This window comes from Equus przewalskii, chromosome 19, assembly GCF_037783145.1.
Source record: "Equus przewalskii isolate Varuska chromosome 19, EquPr2, whole genome shotgun sequence".
In the NCBI taxonomy this organism is placed as follows: domain Eukaryota; kingdom Metazoa; phylum Chordata; class Mammalia; order Perissodactyla; family Equidae; genus Equus; species Equus przewalskii.
This window is the reverse complement of record NC_091849.1, coordinates 18,242,971-18,266,051: the sequence shown is the minus strand read 5'-3', so window position 1 is coordinate 18,266,051 and position 23,081 is coordinate 18,242,971. Positions and strand designations below refer to the sequence as shown.

The following is a 23,081-nucleotide window of genomic DNA, read 5'->3' as shown; positions in this document are numbered from 1 at the left end:
AAAAAGATTTGTGTCCCAATATACATGGTTATAGCTTATCCTTGGGGAAAGTTATCAGCCCCTGGGCTAAGCAATTTTCTTAACAAAACGCAAAAGCTGGTTAATTTACAAGCAAATGCATTAAAATCCATGCAAGATTTCTAGGAAGCCCAACTCAGAAGAAAAATGGCAATTTCTTGGAAATCTCAGCATATGCCTTTGGCATCGGGTATTATTAAGAGAATTTAAACTGGAACTTAACCAAAAACAATTTCAAGGTCTAGAGTACCTGTCACAGAAGCAAAAATTTCAGGGAAACGCTATATTCAAACTAGGGCTATTAGGGTTTATTTCACTTGTTCGCATACAGCTTGAAAGCTGTGTTTGAAATTTGTGTACACATGTAAATTGACATATAGCCCTGGGTTATGGGTACAACTGGGTCACTAGAAAATAGACTTATAAACTCCATATCTCCTTCCGCTCCTTAACTTGATGTGAAATATTTGACCTTCTCTATTTCACTTTAGGGGAAGCACATTTGTTCTATTTATGTGTAATTTTAACCCCTGTGTTCTTACGATGGGGTCCAATCATCTCAAAGGTTGGTCAGGCCTTTCTCCAATGACCGTAAATATTCTATACTCTTCCTTCTCTTTCCTGCTCCCCCATTTTTAAAAGAATGGGTGGGTTGGAATATGAGTGTCCTGACATTAATGAAAACTTCTGCCTTGGTATCAAAGGATTATAGAAGTTTATGAATGATGGACTCTATCACATACTCTGTGGAGGGTAACTCAGTATTTTTGCACAAATTATGTGTTTGCTCAACTTTATCTAACTATGCAGCTCATAGCTAGCCTCTCTCAAGCATTACAGGGAGAAAAAAACATAGCTAAATCTTTGTAACCATTAGAAATATAGTTCAAAGTACATATCCAAAAAGTTGTGTTATAATGGCATAAAGATTGGGTAGAATCTTGTCAAAACTAGTCTACAAATTGCAAAAGAATGAATCATAAAAAAAGAGACCTCCTCCTCGTGGCCTTTGGATATCTGTTTATTTTGCAATTAACAATGGGTTAGGAGATCTTTCTAAAATCTTGTCTTGTGACTTCAGAATTTAATCTCACACTGGACTCATTTTTATATATATTTTATAGCAAATACTCCATTTAGCTGTCAGAATGAGGCTTTTAGAAGGATGAATCAGAGCCTGATGGTCACGACATCTCAAAACTCTCGTGACTTCCCATCATATTTAGAATAAAATCCAAAACTGTGGGCTTACAAGACCCTACCTGACCTGGTCCTTGGCCATCTCACAGATATGAACCTCTAGCTCCCTCCCACCCACTCTGCTTGAATCATCCTGGCCTCCAGGGTGAGGAATAAAGATCTTAAACTAGTGGGTAAAGAAAGAAGTAGACTTATTTTGGATACAGAATAGACAGGTCTTATTGATAGATAAAATGCAAGAGTTGAAGAAAAAGAGGAATACAGAATTATTTTAGGTCATAATGGGCACTCAATAAATGTTAGTTCTTACTATGTGCCCTATCAAACATTAATAATAACTGGGTAAATTATAACACATGACTATGCGGCAGTGATACAAACTAATCTTGCTTTAGTTTGCATGTGAGGTGCCCATATGAGGGTCAGAATTTAGTGTTCTCATCCTCACCTGGGAGTCCATAGTTCTCTAAGTTTTATGGATGGTGGTACTGCTTACCATTGGAAGAGCTGACCTCATTCAAGTACATGATTTACTTTAGCACCTTCAATATTTTTTGAAGTTGGTTCCAAGGCCATGGCCAATATTTTATTAGAATAGTCATTTAAAAATGCACACCAAATTCCTCTCCTGGAGGTAAGACCCCAGAATCTTCATTTTAAAAATGTCCCCAAATCCTTACAGATTCTAAGCTTGAAAATCTCTGTTTTAATAGATTTCTTTGGAACTATATACTCTGCTGCGTCTATTAAAAGTTGAACTTGAGTTACCTTCACTCCACCTTAACAGAGAAACTGATCGTCTCTCAGATAGTGAAGATCAAAAACATTTAACTGCGAAGCTTATTGGTAATGAATAAGATTGAGTTCCCTATGGGAAATGGGTCATTTTTCAGATTTCACAGGAAGTGTGTGCTTCGGCGCCCATGAGTCTTTTGATTCGTTGGAAGAAGACTATTCAGACCCAGATGGCTGGTCTATTCCTATGCTGCTGCTTCAGAGGGATAAACTAGGCTCCCAGAAATTGTGCGGCAGGCCGCTCTCCATGTCCCCTCTGGAACATGAATACGGACTTGCCAATTTTTATTTGGTCTTTCTTTTTGAGAGGCTTTCACAGAGACATAGTAGAATGTCAAGTACTGAAAAGGATAGGATAAAACAAAAAAGCCAGCATTCCTATCTCCTCTAGTCTTTCGTCTTTTCCAAACTTAATTATTAAGACCAGAAATATTTCCATGGCTTTCTTTTTCATCATTTTCAAAACAAGAAAAATAAAAAAAATTGTTCCAATCTCCAATTTTAAATAAAAGACAAATCTCCAGCTGCTTTAAATTTCACAGAGGAGGGAGGGCACTGGCCATCCCCAGCACAGGCCCCACCTAGGGAATTTGTCACTTTCACAAATTTAAATTCAATTTACCACCTTCTCATGAAAAGGGACTGGATTTCTAAACCCGAGGATGGGAGTGACATTGAATACAAGATTGTGTAGCACTTTAAGGAACTTTCCTTTTATTAGCAGCTCCATAATCACATTAACTTAGACTGAAAATTTGAACTAATTCTTTCCCTAGAGGCCCAAGCCATAATAATTGTAGAAATCTGTGAAAAAGGATAAATACAATTCAATAATTATATTGATAAATAAAATGAAAATCAACTAATTGTGTCATTCACTCAGATGCTCGCTTCGGCTGTTGCTGGCTTTATGCTTCACTGCCTGCTAAACTTTTCTGTCACACTTCAATAAATTTAATTGTGCAGAATAAATGAGCTAATTTTTGAAGTCACAGGCTCTGTTTGCAAGATAAGGGTGGTGATTTATTGACCTCTTCTAGCTCTGTAAGAGCATCACCCTCCCTTTCTACTGACAACTTGGCATTAGCCATCTTCCCCCTCCATTCAGTTCTCTTCACAGCTCTCGCTAAACCCTATCCCAGCCTTCCCTCTTCCGTCTCATCTTCTTCCTTCAAATCGCTGACGGCATATCTTAACAGTCTGGCTGGCCTTGCTTCCTCTTGGTTGCAGAAGAAAATTCTGTGGTTTCTGAAGTAGCTCTTCAAAGGCTGATTAATTATTTTTCCATTTCTGCAGCTACCTCAACCCATCATTCAGTTTATTTAACTGAAGCCCCAGGTTGTAAACTTATACCCTTCAAAGCCCCAAGGCAAAATCCAGAGTGTCTGTAGTTGTGACCTTGATGAAGACAATAGTTTTCATTCTCGGACTTAAAAGCATTTCTTGTGACAGGCACACTGACATCACACCAGATCAAGGCTCCTGATAAAACATAATTTTTAAAAACAAGGCCACTCCCTACATGTTGGTTTGAGATATGACAACATAAAATATAACCATTCAAAATTCCAAGAATTATTTGAATAAGCAAAATAGAACTGTAATGTAGAGAATATGCCTTAAACCAAATGCCTTAGGGTCTGAAGTAGCTTTTTCAGGCATTTTCTCCTGCATTATGTCAAATTTATTTTAACCACTGATTATTTCCCATTTTAGTCTCACATTTTTGATACACACCAAAGAACTTGTATTATTTATACTTTCTCACAGTGTCCAGCTTATGTGCTAATGTCTGGAATTAGGTGTTCAATGAAATAAGTATTGAATTAATGCATTAGTTGAATAATGAGTGAATCACATGCATATAAACCTATCATATTAAAAGGAATATATGTGTACATATTTTAGCCTGTTATGGGACAATTTGGAAAACATGTAATTTTATACCAAATTGTGGCATATTGATCTCTGAGTGGTGGGGCTATGTTAGAGTTAATGAGAATTTCCTAAAAGGAGAGTAGAAAAATAACTCTGTTTTTTAATAGAGCAAGTCCTGTCAATCATCACTAGGCATCTAAATGCTGCACACAAAGAAAACATGGCCCACACCATAGTGTAGCCACACTTCTACTGGAGGAGTCCCACAGGTAGATCTCCCAGAGGGGTCGGTCAACTACCAGCTCAAGGTGGGCTTGTTACTGAAACCAAAGTGGGTTCCCACCTGATGAGTTAAATCAGACTCTCCACCAGAAGTAGTCGTTTCACAAAGTAACGTATATTTGCAGCCAATAGGAGACCATCAGAAATCATTTCCAAAGTCATGGTGTCCCGTCCCCTAACAAAGGGAAACAGGAACCTTTTATTTCAGATGGGGAATGAATATGCAAAAGGGAGAGATGCATATTCACTTGTGCAGGCTCAGTTGGAAAACATGCTTCTACATACACTGAAGGTTATGGTAATAAGGCCTAAACTCCTCCTGGAGTGAATTTAGCATTCAGATTAAGGCGAAAGTCATAGGCATAGCTTTCAGTAGTGAGGCTTGGTCTGGTTCAGCGTATTTGGTGGTTGCATCTCCTTAACGTAACAAAAGGGAAAAAAAAAATTGGAAAAATAGTTAAATGCTTCCAAACACACCTTTGAGTTCCTCGGGGCAATTAATCAGTGACAGTCTCACTTGTCTGCCTCTCCTGGCATCAAGAAAAGTGATGGGACTATCAACACTGAGATTTGGGGTTCCTTGTACTATGCTTTCAATCCTGTGCTTAGGGAAGCTCAGAGTTACAAATTTATAGCTGGGCAAAAAGACTAGTAGAATATGAATGTGTGTGTGTGTGTGTGTATAAATTAGCTTGCTCTCCTCAACATGAAAAAGACAAATACGTTTTTTTAACTTTCTTTTAACTACCCTTTTATTTTCCAAACTTTTCTCCTCCAAACCTCTTTGAAGTCTGAGAAGTTGGCTTGGGGAAGGGAAGAGCTGGCTGCAGTGCTCTTAATGAAGACTTACTATGAGGACATTGTCCTGAGGCTCAGCGCCACCTCCAGGAAAGAGTCTCCAGGTGTTTGCCTGCAGGGAGTCCTCGAGTCAATGCAAATCAGAGCAAATTCTCCACAGGCGGAAGAGAACTTCCTTACACCCAGTGCTCTTGCTGATACCATCTTGTTACCATCTTTGTTGCAATAACAATCATTTATTGATAATGTCACTTTTTAAAATAGCCATTGAGTAGGTATTAGATTTTAGCTACCTAGTGTATCCACAAAGGACAGAGGTAGTCCCTCCGTAGTATTAACTATGTCCGATTTTCCTCACATGAAAATATCCACCTTAAACTAGAACTGAAAGAATCAATAGGTCTTTTCCACATTGCTTTCCTCATTCCTGCCAAAGCTTTTATTGAATCCCTAACTAAAACCACTTGTGCTCTTGAACTTTCCTCTTGGGAAAAAAAAAAAATAGCGATTACTGCTTCTTTCTCAAAGGGACACAAAAAGGGATTACCACAGGAAATCCAGAGAGGCATTAAAGACGAGCTTGCATTGAGATAGAAGCCGGAAGCCCACTTAGCCAGCTGCCTTCATGGGACCTGGCACTGAGGTGGGCATTAGACAGTAAACGCCCCCATGTGTAAAGAAGAATTTGTTCTTCCAAACCCTCTGTCCCTGAGTGCCTGGGAATTCTGCGAATCATTGCTTGTGGCAGTGACACTGATTTGTATCTGGGTATGAACTTAAATGAAAACATGAATTGAACTCATTACTTGAGGAAGGAAACACTGCCAAATCTAACAGGATGAAATTCCAGCAGGGTGTAAGGTTTTATGGGGCTATAGTGAAATACCTCATAGAAAGGTTTCCAGTTCATGAAACACTTTCAAAACATGCTCAGCCCTTTTAAGTTGAGGAGGTATTATCATTTCTATCTATAGCATTTCTCTGCAAATTGAACTCAAATATCCTTTGGGCTGACAACACGGAGAACAGAAGAATGAAGTGGAAGAAACTTGGACTAGAGATTGCTTCTTTAAAAAGATTTCCTTCAGGCAGAATTATGTGAGACAAATGACACCAAAAAATAGAATGTCAGTATACTTCTGCCGGCTCCATATGGTCCAACTTGTTTTCACAGGTATTTAATTAATTCAACAAATATTTATAGAGTTCCTATCATGTGTGGGGGCACTGTCCTAGGCATTGGGGTAGAGTGGTCAATTTCACAAACCTACCCTCATGGTGCATACATTCGAGAAAGAGAAAAAAACAACAAACAAAGGGGCAGAAAATATACTGTAAAATATCAGCAGGAGAAAATGGGATAGAGGGGATGAGGTGACATCTTAGATACTGTGTTTTGCAAAGGCCACTCTGAGGTGGTGACATTTGAGCGGAGGCTTAAATGAAGTAACTTATATGTTGAATTCAGAAAATTAATTTTATATATTTTTGAAAACGAGTTAGCAAGAATAAGCTAGTAAAAGGGTTGGGAAGTTATTTTGACTTGAAGGCGCCTAGTTTAAATAACCATAAGACATTGTCCCCTCTTCTCCCCTACCATGACGCTTTCAGTGGAAATTTGGAGAGACCTCTGAACATTTTCTTGCAGATTTTCTAGTGTGTGTGGTATAGTAAGCAGTGTGTATTCTGATGTCTTCTGGCTTGACCTCTTTTTACTTGCTAGCAAGAAGCAGAAGCTGTGGAAATTGGCATATAGAAATGTGAAAGGATTTTAAACCCTTCAGCCTGGGCAGAAAATTGCAGAGCAAAGGAGGTGGGAGTCAGAAAAACAAGATATAAGAAAGAAAGGCACCATCCAAGTCAGTTCTTGTGTTTGTTTTCTATCTTTGTCTTTCTATAGGTTTCTCACTTGCTCTGTTAAAAAGTAAATATCTCTGCAAACCTCACTTCATTTTCCCTTGGCAGATGCAATAAGGCTTATTAAAATGTCTTTCCCTTCTGCAAGGTGCAAACTGCATGTTAACAGATTTGAAAACTTTCACATTATCAATGGAGGTTTTAACCTGGCCAATATCAACATACGAACCAAGAATCCTTCGCATGTGGGACACTTGCATAGAATGAAATTGAGTATAAGGATGTTTACCAAACATATACTACCAATGGTTTACTTAGAAGTATAAAATGTAGAAAATACTGATTTATTTTAAAAATAGTACCATAATGATTTTACTCCGAAATCACTAATTAGTTTAAATAGCAAGATGATGCTACGCGTTTAAGAGTTTCTGTATCCTGGAAGTATTTATTGTCTAAACTAAAGCACGTTCTCATTTCTAAGAAGGTTAGTAGGAAGTAGCACTTGCATGTGTATTCATGTATATTAATGTATTTTTAGTGATACACTACTGCATGAGGATAGTTCTAGGCTCAAGACATTTAGAAAATATCCAATCTGAATATCAAGCTTAAGAACATAACATTTAAGAAACTGGTTTCTGTCCAGGCACTCTTCTGCCTGTGGTAAGCCTTGCAGGTGAGCTCACCTGTCTGCATTCTCAGTTCCAGATAAGGAAAGTCAGCAGAGGTATAGACCCTCATGGTAAATGGCAAAATGGGAAGCAGAGTAATAATACCTGGATAAGAGCATCACTTTTGGTGTCTGACATAATTGGATCTTAGTCCTGATTCTTCTAGGTCCAAAAGTAATCCTGGATAAGTTTCTCAAATTATCTAAACGTCAGTTTTACCTTCTGTAAAATGGAGCTACTTCATTGAGCTGTTCTGGGTTATATGTGTAAAGTGCTTAGCCAAATAGCACTCAATAGGTGTTTTAACAAATCCCTCCAAATATCTTACAATAAATATTTAAAGAACTTTCACAATTTATGGAATTTGCTTGTTGAACAGTCACCATGGTCCATGGTTATGATCAAATGTGCTCTCAGCAGCATTGAATACAAGCTCTTGGAGAATAACTGTGACAATTACTTTGGAGATGCCTAACCTGCCCTTTCCCCAGAGACTGTCATTACTGCTTTCCATGAACCTGGAGTCATCTTTAGTATCTGACAGAGATGTTATTTTCTGTTACTTACCAAAAGAGTGATAACCTCATGTACACCTTTCAAAGTCAGAAAGAAAATAACTAGGGGAATTGAGTGTAATGCTAATGTTTACTCTTAGAATTATACCAAATCCAATTTAATTGATTTGAGTTTTGCTTTTTAAATTAAAAAAGTAAAAAATCTGTTTTCTAGGTTGGCTAATAGGACATTGGTTAAAGCAAACAACCATTATTTGTTTTCTGACGTAGGAGTGATTTGCACTGGAATAAAAAGAACTTGAGATGAAACCCCAGATTCTCCACTGATTGAGTTCTAGACAAAGTGAGAGCAGGAATTTTGGGGAACTCGTGATGCCAAATTAACTTACTTCTACTTTGAAAGCCCTGATTAATTGTGCATGGCTGTGCATATACACACACCACAGAAACAAAGTTCCTGGAATCTGAGTGAAATTTATGTAAGAATTCATATCCTTGGATTTATGGAGAGTATAAGCGCTATTTAAAGAGAAGAATCCTAGTGTCAATGGTGGTACTATTGGCTAGTGTTGAGAAGAAAAAAAAAGGAGAGATAAAAATATGTACAATTATAATATTTTTATTTGAGAAATAATCTTTTAAACTCTAATATATTAATAACTCATTTTTTTCTTGATGGATTCATGTAGTGGAATTCTATTTTTGTTTCTAAGTAAAGGCCTATAATTGTATCAAACCAATACCATGATTTGTTGAATGCCTTCTATGTGGCACAGACTCTGAGAGGCACTTTAACCAACACTAATTTAATTCTTTCAACAACCCAGGAACATAGTATTATTATCTCTGTTTTGTAGATAGAAAAAAAATAAAAGAGGCCCAAAGTGCTTAAATAGCTCAGACAAGATCATATGAGTAGCAAGAAAAAAACCCTACATATGCAACCAGATTTTTTAATTCCAATTTCAATATTTAATATATTTCCTTCTACATAAGAATTGCTAGAAATAACTTAATAATCACATATACACCTTTCTCCATTGCTCCTTTAAAATAATACTGCCAAAGAGCTCAAATGTGCTTGATGAGTTAAACCTTTAAGCTCTGTTTGGTCCATCTTTAAGACTTTTGCTTAGCAAATTTTTGTTGAATAAACACTAGAAAAGTAATTCCTTAATGAATTTCTTCTTGAGCACCTATGACTAATTATCCAGTGTCATAATACCTAAAACTTGGGTCTGTATTAAACCTAGGTGGGGGGTAAGGGCTTAGAATTAGCATCTCAGCAGAATCTCTCTAGCCTCCAAGCTCAAATCTTTCCACCAGTTGTCCACTAATTCTAAAGACAACTGGCTACATCATTTGCAGGGCCTAGTGCAAATAATAATGTAGGGCCCCTTGTCCAAAAGTATCAAGAATTTCAAGACAGCAACAGTAGGGCATTAAACCAAGCCCAGAGCCCTTTTGAGCTTGGGGTCCTGTGCGACTGAATAGGTTGTATGCCCGTGAAGCCACCTAGGTCAAAAGAGATGCATATTCACCTTGGTGCACTCAAAATGTGCCAGAAAGAAGTAGATCTTAATGAAGCTTATCGATTCCACAGCATCAGAGAAAAACCTGGAAGAGAGTATTCAAAGTGGCTTAGGAGTAAATGTAAATCAATTTGAAGTTTGGGATCAGACTCATCTGTTAATATCGTCTCCTCTTAGGGAAGAACAAGTGGTGGGTGGAAGAAGAAAGCAAAGACTTCCTCTTCCATGCAGAGCCTTTGAGAGCAATATAGACAGTGTTTCTATAAATGTCTTGCTGAATAAATCACTTTATTTGGATGATATTTATCCCCTCACCTCATCCTCTGTCCCCAGAGATGTGGCATTGTTCTGTAGTTTTATAGTGTCTACGACTTAGTTTGAGGAATTTTATGATAATGATCTTTGTACTATCTCTTTAATTGAAAATCCTCTAGATTTAGGAGGGCAAGAACCTGCCTGTCTTATTCACTGTCATATCCCCAGCACCCAGTACATGCCCGCCACATAATAGGTGCTCAATAAATACTTGTTGAATGCTTGAAACATTTATTGATTGAAAGGATGTCGGAAGGGAAGGAGTAAGAGTGACATTTAAAATAATTATGGCAGTGAATAAAATGGTAGAAAGATTATTTCTATTCCCAAAACTCTACAAAAGATCAAGTAAAAAATGTCACGTTCTTTTATGGTAAATCTAGTAACAACAATCTTATCTTTACATCCACGTATCTTACTTCTTTGCTCATTTTTGTTTTTATTTTCTCACAAGGACTTGTTTCAACAATAACTAAAGTCACTGAAGAAAGTAAGAGGATTGCAAAGGTTTCTCAGCTGATTCTGCCAAATAAAATGCTTTTATTGTGCTTTTGGTGAACAGAAAGGGTCTCGAAGCAAAAATCAGATCAATGAAAGTTGGTGTGCATGCGGGTATTCCACACACACGTACACACTGGCCCTCATCAGTAGATTGTCTGAAAAGAAAATGAAATAGGAACATGACACAGATAGAACGCTCTTTGTGCTACGAAATTCACTATAGTATATCCAAAAAGCAAGCAGACAAGTCCAGCAAACCTTGGAGACCTCAAAAAGCCACCAAAATACACAGAAGACTGAAGTTGGTTTTTTTCTTCTCTTCCCCTCACATAAAGTCCAATAGCAACTAATCCTAGGGAACTAAAAATATACGAGGTGTACAGTAACCCCCTTCTTTGGCTCTTTCTGTAATGTATACAAATCTGACTGATAAAAGGCTCAATTCACTCGGCAGAGAGCTGGCTTCTGTCTGATGGAATTTCACTATGGAGTTTTCACAGGGAGAACAGTTGGAGCCTTCCTATCTCCCATCTTTCTCCATGGGAGACGGAGCCTTATGAATCTGAGTGATAGCAAGAAGCAGTCTGGGACATGTTGGTTGCTGTGTCTGCAGGCATCTGACAAGAGGAGGATATGATTGCAGCAATGTGTTTGGGAAGTCTGGCTTTCTACCTCAAAGCCCTCTTTCTTCTAAGGTTACCTGGCATTGCATAAGAGCCAAGCAGGCAAATTAAATTCCTTCTATTCAGCCTTGCGGAGAGGTGAAAAAACTCATCTCTCAGTTGGCAATATTTGTCACTGGCTCTGTCCTGCCCAGCAGCAAGCTGTTGGGCTTCTGATAGCCAGGCTGGTCAGGAGCGTTGTTTTTCATTTTTAGTTATATCTTGACTTTCTTTAATTCCTTCAAGATTGTTAAAATTAATTTCAGGCCCAGTGTTTGTGTAGACTAATTTTCATAACTACCCTTCCATACATGACTTTGTCTTTCTCTGCTTCCAAAAGCACTTGGACCTAGGATAACCATAGCATCAGATATTTCTTAGAGTTCTGTGCACTTCATTTCTCACTTCTTACAATTTAATTTTAAGTTATTCAAATAATTGTCTTTCTGTCTTTGAAACCATTAATCTTGTAATCATTCTACATTTTCTGTGTGCCAGTTATGTTGGCCAGTATCATTGCATTGTGTTTTGATTGATTCTTATACTGCCCGGGGTGAGATACAAATTTGTTAAAGCCAAGTTATGTTCACCAAAGAAGAAAGATTTTCAAAATTACTTCAAGTCATTGGTTGGTCTGGCAAGGCTCTGTTGAACTTGCAGATTATAAAAGTTTAATTATTATAATTATAAAATTTGCAGATTTTGCTAATAGCTATAATTTTTCAGATGAGAAAGCTACAGATATCTAACATCTGTAAATAAATTCAAATCTCTCGCCAAAGAAATTAGAACCTCAGGTTAGGAGGGGACTTCCAGGGAAAGTGCTATAATCTTTAAGAAATTATGGAGAAGGGTACAGTTAACTAGAGTCAGGCAAATGCCACTCTTTTAAAGAGAGAGAGTAGGGGAGAGAAAGGAGGGAGAGGTGGAGAAAGAAAAAGAGAGGGAGTGAAAAACAAAGGAAGGAAGGAAGAGAGAGAGAGAGAAAGGGAGAAAGAAAGAAGGAAGGAAGGAAGGAAGGATGAAAGGAAGGAAAGAAAGAAAGAAAGAAAAATATTTTACAGGACGAAAACTATGAGTTTGACATTGGTCTAAGAGAGAATTCTAGAATGGATTAACAAATTGATGCTTTGTAAGCACTTAAAACTCTTAAACTAGAAGAGTATATCCGAGCTTCACCAAGATATGTGACATTTTCTTTTGATCATACGGTTAGGTAGGTATGATATCCTACAGTTTACTATCATACAGTTAGGTAAAGTGGTAACTGATGGAACAAATGTACACATTGAGAGCTTACTGTGTACTCACATTCTAGTGAGATGTCACAGTCTCTCTCCTTGGCCGTGTCTTGTTCCACGTCTTAGTAATCAATGAGTTTGATAAGAATAGAAAGATGCAGAAGAGCACAGATTCTGAAGCCATATTCCCTAGCTTTGAATTCTGGTTCTGCCGCTTACTAGCTCTATCTATTTAACCTTTTTGTACCTCAATTTCTTCATCTTTAAAATGAGAATAATCATCATATCGATCCATTAATTTTATTGTGAATATTAAGTGAGTTAAAAATGCCTAAAATGCTTAGAACAAGGACTGGCATAAAGCAAGTACTGTGTGTTAGCTAATATCACCATCAATAATAATGATACATAGATAATATATGCTTATTAGGTTATTGAAGAACAGACATTGGGAGAAACAATAATATTGTGAGATATAAACTAATATAGTAGATTGACGGTAACAAGATGAAATTTAACACAGAAAAATAGGAAATCCCATATTTAAATCCTCAACAGTTAATTGGATTATATAGCCATGTGCCACATAACAACATTTTGGTCAATGATGAACCACATATGTGATAGTGGTCCTATAAGATTAGTATCATATAGCCTAGGTGTGTAGTAGGCTCTGCCATCTAGGTTTAAGTACACTCTATAATGTTTGCACGATGACAAAATTGCCTAATGATGCATTTCTCAGAAAGTATCCCTGTTGTTAAGTGACACATGACTGTAGTTCACTTCTAGACCCGAATGAGCCATTTATTCCTTGGCCTTTATGCACCAACCGTACGCTAGTCACAGCGTAAGGTGCTATTTAAGAGAGAACCAGAGCTCGAGGGAGATTCAATTTGAGGTTACATCAGTTGGATCAATGAGAATATATTCTCCAAACCAAGTAATCTACTGCCCCAGTCAATCATCGTGAGTACTGGATTCAATTCTAGCTGCCACGTTCTGAGAGAGACATTGACAAATTGCCAAGTGTTCAAAGAATACCAATCAAGGTAGCAAGGGGATTTGTAAGCATGACTGTAACAAAGTGTGAATGAATCAGGGACTTGTGGACTGGAAAGAATAGGGGTAGGAAAACTATCTGTGAGTTTGCTGAAACTATCCAAGTTTATGGCTATTTTCTTAGCATAATTGCAGATTGTGTTCTATTTCACTCTCAAAAGCACCCCAATTTGGACAATAAAAATATGATCTCTGTAATCCTGGCTTTCAAACATTTTAACAGCCGTTGTGAAGAGGATGAATTAGACTCATTCCTCAACCAAGTCTCATATTTGTATGTGACAGCCATATAACTTGAAATATCTTAAGATATTTCAAGAAGGCTTATTGACTCAGATAATCAAATTGTGGGAAAGGCAGAAACAGAGTTGGCCAGAGAGTGAACTAGAACCAGGGTATTCTCTTTCTCTCTCTTACTCTGGTAGCTACTTTTAGAACACAGTTCATGTTCTCCTACTGCTTCAGGGTGCTCTGATTTGCCATCCATCAAACTTAGCAACCAGAGAGAAAAGGAGGCTCTTTACTGTCAGCTTAGTAAGAAAAATACTTGGAAAGGACTTAGCCTCAATGTGTTTGGGTCATGGAGAAGGTGAGGGGTAGGATGAAGAGGTACGCAGGTCAGACTAAAGCAATAACCACTATAAACTGCTATCAGTCTGTGAAAGGTACAAAGAAACAGACTCCATCTCAATGAGGCTGTAGGGGCAGCACCCCAAAGATGAGTTTCTGATCATTGGAGGTGTTTAATTAGCAGGTGGGTGACATGCTGTGTAGAAGCGTTCATGTTTTGGGTTTAGAACTTGACTAGAAAATCTTTAAATTTCCATGCAATACCAAGATGCTTTACTTCCATAAATTTTCCTTATGTTTTTGCATAATTAATTACAAAGAATCAAAGTTGCAAGTATAAGAAATGAAATAATCACCACTCTTAAAAATTGAATTGAATCCCAAGGGGCCCAAGGATTACTGCAAAACTATTGGAATTGACCAATAAAGCTACATAATAAATTTAAATAGTATTTTCTTGCCCCCTTTTTGCTCTACAATTCTGTGGTTTAATAAAACCAGCCATGGCAAAGGAAGACCATTTTCTTCTGTGGTGCTGAATATAATTCAAATTATTCGAAAATCATAGTGAGTGAATTCCAGAGACAAGGAAAGCTTTCTGAACCAGCAATGGTGAGAACTGTAGTCATGAAATAAAAATGTTAAAGGTTTGATGAGCTCTCTCTTCAAACTTTGTTAGTCTGTTCTCAAAGATTACAAAGCAAGGGGGTGCTATGGTGATATATGCTGTATTATGCAGTAATTTGTGCTGTAATATACACATATTTATGTCATTGGGAATATATTCTCCAAACCAAGTAATGTGCTTCTCTGGTCAACTTCATCTCGAGTACTGGGTTCAACTTTATGTGCACATAAAGGTGATGTGTGCTGTATTACTGGGCTGTGTAGGGGAGGAAAACGTTTTCCTTCACCCACTTAGAATTCCTCGCTGGGTCTGAGAAGTAAACTGACAGAGACAGATTAACAGGAGAAAAGCATACACATTTATTGAATATGTTTTACATGACATGGGAGCCTTCCTGGGGAAAAGATTCTTTCTTCATTGAAGACACAATTAGACCTCTATATTTTCATGTTTGATTTGATAAAAAGAAGAGTCATGCAGGAATATGATAGATTAAGGAGAATGGGGTAATTGTAGTAAACTGAGGGAAAATTGGCAAGGCCTATTTCCTCTGATTCTTCTTGGTGTCCCTTTGTCTTCAGAGATGAGGATGCTCCTTTCTTCCAGGTATGGTGGTGGAACCTCTCACATAAGTATTTTATGATCTGTTTTAGGGGAGCAGAGCAGGGGATGGTCAATGACCTTCTAGCTTCTGATGTTTTCCCAAAACTGCTTCAACTTAAAATATTCAATATGCCAAGGTGCCGTATTTTGAGGTAGCAAATCTGGAACCCCATCATTCCCCCATCTGAAACTTCCCCAAGAAGTTTGACAGTTCAGAAACTGAATAAATTTCCCCATAACCCATCAAACTAGTCTCTCAATCCTGTGAATTTTCATAAAAACAAAAGAAAAACAAAGGTTAATGGTTAAAACAAACTCTAACACAGTTTTTAAGTCCAGAGAATAGTCAGTGAAGAAGATTTCTAGAAGTTGGGCTCAAGGCACCTTCAGGAGCGAGGGTAGGCAGTGGCGATCTAACAGATTTTCCTGGTTTTCAGTTTGAATGTCTCTGGTATGTCATCAGGTGTTCAGGTGAACTTTCTGAGTGGCCCCCACAGAAACAGGCATGAGGGCAGTCCAAACATGAGCTGCTGTGGTGATTTCTCTTAAGTTTTTATCAAGTCGTACAGCTTCAGCTTGCAGGGCCTCAGGAAAAAGCATAGTTTTAAATTTTAGTGATTTCAAGTCAGAAGGGTGGGAGAAAAAATGGAAATGTTAAATTAGAGAGTTGTAGCTAGATAGTAGAGGAAACTAGAAGAATTCAGAATCTAGGCTAGGGTACAGATAGGTAACAAAACCTTAAAGACAATGAACAGGACTAGAATTTAATACTCACAAGAGTGTGCTATAGTTTTCTACTGAGGTGTAATTCTCAGTTTTCTACTGAGGTAAAATTTTTCTCTCTACAGTCACTTTCACTTCTATCAAAGATAATCAAAGTAAGACTAATTTGTTTGCAAAATAAGTCTATTCTCATTAAACTTGGCCTGATTGTTTATATAAGTGCAGCAAGAATAGTAATTGACCACATTGGCTCTTTTTCAAGTCTGCTTTGCTGAAACTTTTCATAAGATCCTCAGATTGGACTTTTAAAAGCCTCTTGAGGTTAAGAAGCCAAGCCAAGGACTTGCCATCAGACTTTGCCTACAATACCTATGGAGGTGAGTGACTTCCTCTCTTCTAGAGATCCCCAAAATATACTGAGATTCCTGAGCCTGCCAGAAAGTGACCTTCCTTACTCACCTGGTAAGGCTGGAACCCCGAAAACAAGGTACCAGGTGGCCTGTTCAGGGGTATTTATTGCCTCCATAGAGTGAACTTTAGTTCCTTAAAGCTGTCTGGTCATATCTGGTTCTATGTACCTCATTCTCAAATATGACATTCCAGTCAAAGCCTTGGTAATACAACCAATGTTTCCAATTGTGTCCTGTTACAAGGAGAATAGATTCTTACTGAACTTATGCAAATAACTATAGTATCTATAGTACCAAAATAAGAATACTCATTAAGAGTTTCTGAAGTTGGTAAGGATCAGGTAGGGAGAGAAAGTAATTGTTTCATCTCTGTTCATGAAGCCATACTTTATCAAATTGCTGTAAGTTACAGTAGCTTAAGACAAAAGAGGAAAAGATTTCCTTAAGTTTGGAAAACAAAACACTAAGTAACCAGTAAATTTTCAAACAAAAAGTCATAAAAAAAATATAATCATCCTCACCAGTTCATTTAATCTCATGTAATTAATTCTTATTCTGCTTGATCTTGAATTAGCAGTTTTATGAATCCATCAACTTCTTCATTAATTCTAGAAACTCTTATTCAGTCCAGTGGAATGGTCTCAAAGTTATTCAAGTGATGCTATCATGGAGCATTCCCACCTGTAGCTTTTTGTAAATGTTTTTACGGGAGAATCAGAGTAAACCAATAACGGTCTGTAAATGACAAATGACTTAAAAGTGACCATGGTTAAAGATCTGATGAAAGTTCACTTGATAAGGAAATTTAGTTATCTCTGTGGCATACAGTGTTTTAACATAGTAATCAGACAATGACAGAGTTGACAAATTTCTATGAACTTCATACAATTTCTGAAATATCCATACACACATAACCTAAGAAGGTTTAGCATTACTTCTCATTTGGCAATGCTTCCCACATAATTTAACATTCCAAATAAGCCTAATTAGTCTTTCATCTCTCTTTCATGTGGTAAGACACAAATCCTTTGAGACTTGCCAGAAGCTCTCTGGGAAATCTCAAAGTTAGTTCAAGGTCAGAAAGACTCCACTTAGAATTTGATTTTGGGAAACTGTCAAAAATGTCAAAGGTTCAGACACTTGAATAAACAGGATCACAGATCCTTATGAAACAATACTTAGTTATCTATTTAACCAAGTGGCAATAAAACATTTTAAAGATAAATATAAAAGTTTACATGATTGTAAAAAAACCTTAGCTCTCTCACATTGAGAAGATTTGGTTTTCCTAAGTAATCAAAAACCTGATAAAGACAACACGAAGCACAGGAAATTATTTTTAAGACACAAAATTTTGCTTTCCCAGGCAAATTACTTAAAAGGTAAAGAATATTTTTTTTTTCAATTTCTTATTAAGAGCAGACCAATAATCTCATAAAAGTTTGTCTGTTCAGCAAAGAGAGAAAATCAAGTTCTAGCTTTGCACCAGTGTATTTTTGATAATTGCATTCATTTTTTAAAAAAACTTATAAATAAATATATTTGATCTTAGCAGCTTAACCACACATAAAATTTCCTTTCTCCAACCCACGATAATTATTTTTCTGTCCATTCAGTTTTTGTCCTAGACTTTTTGTCTTTCTCATTCTGGAACAACCAGTCATTCTACTTTATGACAAAAATACATGCTTTTTCTGTTAAACATGACCTTCATAACTTCCCTTAGGAAAAACATATCTTACTTTCCTTGCATATGGAGGGTTCTTTTAACCCTTATTATTCTTAGTAATTTCATTGTATATATTAATTAGAATTTTTAGCCATTAGTAATCTTTCTTTTCAGTGAAAACTAAGAAGTAAGCAATTTTGAACTATCTGCCACATACTATCATTCTGTAGCAAATTTGTGAATACATCACTTCATAATTTCTAGAAGTGTATGTCTTTCATAGTACAATTTCTCACGTTTATTAACTGACCTAAATATATTTAGCTTCTCTATACCATAAAAAAACAAGATGCCAAAAGGAGATAAGATTTCAAGTTATCAAAAAGATGTTTGAAAGTGTTTTTACACAGACGTATTATAAAACATTGTTATTGAAAAGTTCACCTATAAACTTTTACCCTACTTACATCCATTTAATTCACTTGTTCTTAACAACTAGGCTTGAATTAATTATGAAAATTTCGTGAGACACAAAACAAAGCTAGCCATCATCTTACGTTGTTTTTCGTTGACAAAGCAGGCAAGTACCAAAATACCAGCAAAGCAAAGAACCTAAAATGTTAAACATGTGGTTCTTCCTTTTTTTTTTTCACTGCTGTGCTTGACATCCATCAAGCAATTCATTTTTATTGTACATTTTGTTCTAAGGTTGGATTTATAGCTTTATAATCTTAAACATCTAGTAGAGATAGCATAAGCTTGTTTGGTAAATCAAGGTAGAAAAAAATTGTATGTCTTCATTATATTTAATGCTGACAACTCTGAAGACATGCCTATTTTTATTTTACTAACAATTTTAAAACTAGCTTTATTTACTGAAGATTATCCCAGATCATGTGAACTTAAAAAAAATTTGGGTTAGTTTCTATATTTCTGAGAGTTTTAGGAATACTTAGTTTATATGAGTGCTCATTTATATCTAAGCCAATTTGAATAGAACTCCTTTAAGGGATTTTTTAAATTAATTTAGTAATACCACTTGGAGGAAGAAAAATATCACATTTACTTAGCATGTGTGTAAATAGACAAATGTACATAAACATACAGACAGATGCAGACAGAGACCTTATAGCTTTCATTTTTAAATTTTAGCCATGTGCCAGGTATATTAATATCAAAAGTCTAGTGTAATTACTATTTAAATTTTCCTTGTTTTTCTTAAGTGCAGGGCAGTTCTGTTTCCAATGTCCTGATCTTTTACAATATATGCAAGCATTTTGAGATGAACGGGGAGGTTTGGGGATTGGTAAGAATAGGTGACCTTTGAATTGCTTCTAGAGCCACAATTTGTAAGACAAAGACAGTTGTTTATAACTCTTCAAAGAATTGGGTCACAGCCTGAATGCTATCTAGGGGCTGACCTGCCCATCCAACTAGGTTATCTTCAACTTGCTTCTGTATATCAGGGAGAAGATTTCCAACTAAGATGGAAATTAAAAGGTTTGTATGTTCTAGATTTAGAGCGATGTGTCTTTGAAATGTTTTAATAGATTGTTCCACATAGGATTCAGAAGGTTTCCTTTCCCTGAGTATATAGTTCCATTTTAGCTTAGGAGAAAAGGCTTTAAAAAAGTAGTTCCTATCAGGCTCTGAGTATCAGTCTCCAAGCTGGCCAACTTCTGACCATAGAGCTTCTTTAAAAGTATCCTTTCAAGTATTTAAAGCAAAGGTATACCCATCAAGTGACTTGACACCAAAACCAATACTTAGCCAGGGACACAAGAGGTATTCCCAAAGAGGGTGCAAATGATGCCGACCTCCCAAGATCCAGAACCACCCTCAAAGATAGCCACAAAAAAGAAGAACTTAGACAGCTACCCTGAAAGCTGGCATTGGTCAGTAGGATACACATTAACTACAAATGAGGAGCAACTCACATTTCTGTCTGCTCATATTACTGGGGTCTCCAGTCTGACAATTGGCCAACTGCACACACAATAACCAACATTTGTGCACCCTGTGAGGCAAAAATACAAGCCAAGGACACAAAATCCAAGAAACTGTTTGACAAACAATAGCTGTCCCAGGGAAGAAAAAGATAGATAACCAATGGGTACCTCAAAACCAAATTTTAATGAGAGTCACAATCCAAATTAATTTTTAGGCAAATATTTTTCTTCTGGTAATATGAATTTTGGAAGGAAAATACTCTTACCACCTTTGCTCAACTGGTCCCTGCAGATGGAGATCTGAGAAACGGACATAAGATTCTTACCTTCTGCTGGCTGTTGTCAGAGGCTCAAGGTCTCTTAACTGCAGCTTCCAGATGGAGCAAGGTGTCTCCAGCTCACGGTGTCCCATGTTCAGGTGCCAGAAACTGCAGGGGAATAAAAAGTTTTCCTTCACTCCCTTGGGGTTCCTGGCTGGGTCTGCAAACTAAACTGACAAAGAGAGATTATTGGGAGAAAAACAGTCAAATTTAATTCGTATAAGTTTTATATGACACAGGAGCCTTCATAATGAAATAAAGACCCAAAGAGATAGTTAGACCTGTGTATTATTATGCTAAGGTTGTTGAAGAGTGGACAATAGTGTAGGAATATGATAGGGTATGAGGTAAGTGTAGTAAACTGGGGGAAATTTAGCAAGCACTGTGTGTTAGGATTCTTCTCCAATGTCCCTGTGTCTTTGGAGACAAGGATGCTCCTTTCCTCTGGGTATAGGGAAGGCACCTCTTACATGAGAGCCTGTAACAGCTTAACCACCTCATTGTCAGAATTTCTTCCTCAGAGATAATTTATATTTCTTCTACTGTGCTTTGAGTCCACTTTTTTCCTTCTTCTGCCTTCTGTGGAGATGGAGAATAGAACACTATTCCTCGAACAATAATCTTTCATTGTCTGTGTGAGATGATTCAATGTACTTCTCAGCCAATTGTGTTTTTTTTTTTTTTTTTGCGGAAGATTAGCCCTGAGCTAACTACTGACAATCCTCGTCTTTTTGCTGAGGAATACTGGCCCTGAGCTAACATCCATGCCCATCTTCCTCTACTTTATACGTGGGATGCCTAACACAGCATGGCTTTTGCCAAGCAGTGCCGTGTCCACACCCAGCATCCGAACCAGCAAACCCGGGCCACTGAGAAGTGCAACGTGCGAACTTAACCGCTGCCCCACCTGGCCGGCCCCTCAGCCAATTGTTTTATTCCTTTCACTTTTTATTATGTGTCCTACCCTCCAACTACTTTAGGGTTCTCAGGCACTGTATTCCTGCAAAGTGTGCCCAAGCTCAGGCTTGTTTTCTTCTCATTAAAACTACATCACAGCTTCCATGTTTATCTCATGGTTTGGCATGACTCTTTCATCTATATGGCTGTTCTCTGTCTTCTTTTTCTTTCTCTCTCCCCCCGTTTTTTTTTGCTGAGGAAGATTTGCCCTGAGCTAACATCTATTGCTAATCTTCTTCTTTTTTGGCTTGAGGAAGATTAGCCCAGAGCTAATATCTGTGTCAGTCTTCCTCTATTGTTTTTGTATGCGGGACACTGCCACAGCATGGCTGGTGAGTGGAGTAGGTCCACACCCAGCATCTAAACCCATGAACCCAGGCTGCCGAAGTGGAGTGCACAGAACTTTAATCAGTCAGCCACAGGGCTGGGCCCTACATCTTATTTATTTTATACTCTTTTACCTAAAAGAATCTCACTGAAATTTGAATGACATATTGTTCTTAAAATTCTTCTGCACAATCTGTCAGAGTAATTTTGAATTCTATCTCATAGTCAAATTAGGTGATATTCTTTCACCCATAAAAACATAAACCGTTCAGTGACATTGGATCTATCTCCCCAGCTTTATACAAGAGAAAATTGAGGCCCAGGGAGATTAAGTAAATTGCTAAAATCTCACATCAAAAAGGCAACAAAGTTTGGGTTTTTAACATAGTATGTCTGACTGTAGAACCTGTGACCTTTGCACTCTATCTCACAGTGTGTCTCCTACATACCCTTTCCATATTTCAACCATTTCCCCATCTCTCAGAATTAATAAGCTGAAGTCATCTTCTCTCTTGCTCACTGTATCTAAGCAGTCATCAAGTCCTATTAATTTTCCCTTAATGTTTTATTCTGCATCCAGTTCTTTGTACTGCCAACATCAAGTTCAAGCCCTTTCAACTTTTCCTGTTGCTTATTCTAATAGCCTCCTAATTTGTCTCTTGGTTGACTCCTCTCTTCACTAATCCACTTGTGCTTCTAAAGCAACTTTTCATCTTGTGGATCTGCCTCTCCCATCACTCTGTTGCCCTCTCATTGCTAAGGAAGTGCTATTGACAGAATTTGGTCTCCTACAACTTCATACGTTGAAGCCTTAACCCCAAAGGTGACTGTATTTGTAGATGGGGACTTTAAGGAGGTAATGAAGGCTAAGTGAGGTCATAAGAGTGGGATCCTAATCTAATATGACTGGTGTCCTTACAAGAAGAGAAAGAGACATCAGAGATGCTCATCCACAGAGGAAAGCCGTGTGAGGACGTATTAAGAAGGCGGCCATCTGCAGGGAAAGAAGACAGTCCTCAAGAGAAATCGAGCCTGCCAATACCTTCAGCTTGGACTTCCAGCCTCTAGAACGTGAGAGATAAATTTCTGTTGTTCAAGCCACCCAGTCTGTGGTGTTTTGTTATGGCAGCCCCAGCTGACTAATACAGGAAGGAAGTGTAAATTCCTCATCCAGACAATCTAACCCATCAACAATTTGATTCTTTCTTTCAACCTCATTCATAAAAATACTTCCCATTCCAAAGAAACCCCTCAACACTTAGTTCTTTCTTCTCCAGGATTTTGTTCCTTTCTGGGAGGGACTTCTCTCATGTTTTCACTTATGTAGGTCTTACCTGTTCTTTAGGAACGAGGTCTAGTTTCACTCATGTTTCCTTATCTAGACTGTAAACTCCTTGTGGAGACTATGTCTTCAAATTAGTATCTCTTGAAGGACCTAATGCAGTGTCTGACTCTGATGCCTAACAAATATCTGTTAAGTCATTAATTTATCTGGATTGTCATGATTTCCCTGATACTTGTTCTTTTATGGCAATCCTCTGCCTCGTTTGTAGAACCCACAGTTTTAAAGTATTACAGCTTGGATAACAACAGCA

General features: G+C 37.4%; 1 long non-coding RNA gene across 1 annotated transcript in view; it reads right to left on the bottom strand.

Moving 5' to 3' along the window:
- Positions 1-20,175: 20,175 nt before the first annotated feature.
- The window catches only part of LOC139077270 (uncharacterized), a 271,627-nt gene continuing 268,721 nt past the window's right edge, over positions 20,176-23,081 (bottom strand). The window contains exon 4 of the long non-coding RNA XR_011529630.1: positions 20,176-20,310. This is a non-coding gene — a long non-coding RNA (uncharacterized lncRNA). The remainder of the gene's footprint in view (positions 20,311-23,081) is intronic.